Source organism: Prionailurus viverrinus, chromosome C1 (genome assembly GCF_022837055.1).
Source record: "Prionailurus viverrinus isolate Anna chromosome C1, UM_Priviv_1.0, whole genome shotgun sequence".
Taxonomy (NCBI): Eukaryota; Metazoa; Chordata; class Mammalia; order Carnivora; family Felidae; genus Prionailurus; species Prionailurus viverrinus.
The window spans coordinates 62,862,767-62,863,627 of record NC_062568.1 but is presented as its reverse complement, the minus strand read 5'-3'; the positions used below and the strand labels follow the sequence as shown (position 1 = coordinate 62,863,627).

The 861-nt window shown below is 35.9% G+C and overlaps 1 pseudogene; it reads right to left on the bottom strand.

Moving 5' to 3' along the window:
- Positions 1 to 599: 599 nt before the first annotated feature.
- On the bottom strand, positions 600 to 861 carry LOC125173713 (acyl-CoA-binding protein-like; annotated as a pseudogene).

Sequence of the window (861 nt, the reverse complement as noted above, 5' to 3'; positions counted from 1 at the left end):
TATGTAAATTGTTATTGGTGGTAAAATTCAATATAGCTTCATAAGATCACCCTTATTCATGGTGTGAAAAGTGTTTTATATCCTTCCTTTATTTTTATTCACTTGATTTTCTTGGTCTGGGATTGATACATTCAAGTCTTCTATTATTATTTTGTTTCTAACTGTCTCTCCTGGCATTTCCTGGACTTTCTGTTTTATAAATGTGGTGGTAGTGTTTATGGCTGTTCAAAAATACTATCTTTGTTATGAAGCATGACCTTTATCATTTTAACATGTCTTTCCTTGTTTCATTTAATGCTTTTTGTGATGATTTATACTTGGTCCAATATCAAGATATCAACCCTGCATTAATTTATTTTTATTAATTTTTTTTTTTTTTTGCTTACTGAAACAGGTGCATCTTAGATCTACAGATAAAAACTACTCAACAAAGGTCAATAACCATTTCAGCTCTACTCTGTTAGAGCCATATTCTGTACAGTCTTCAGGATCTAGGTTAACTGGTTATTTTCATTAGTTCATGTCGTCTGTAGTAGTAGAAAAACAAAGCATTGTATTAGTTTAAATGAAATGCCCTGCTGACAGCCAAATCCAGTGGCTTATATTCCATATTTTTTCTTTAGATCTTCTACTTTGTTGATGTAAGCTTTAATGGCATCTTCCTTGGAAGTCCCTTTTAGCTGATTCCAGGCATCCCACCTGGCCTCGCCTTTGAGATCTGACAGCCCAGGCCACGCTGTTTGTGTCATCTGCAGTTGTTTGTTTGTAGCGGCTGTAGGGGAACGTCATCTCAATATCTGCTGACTTGGTCTTGGGGTGTGTAGCATCCTCACCAGCTTTGTCAAACTCAGCCTGAGACAT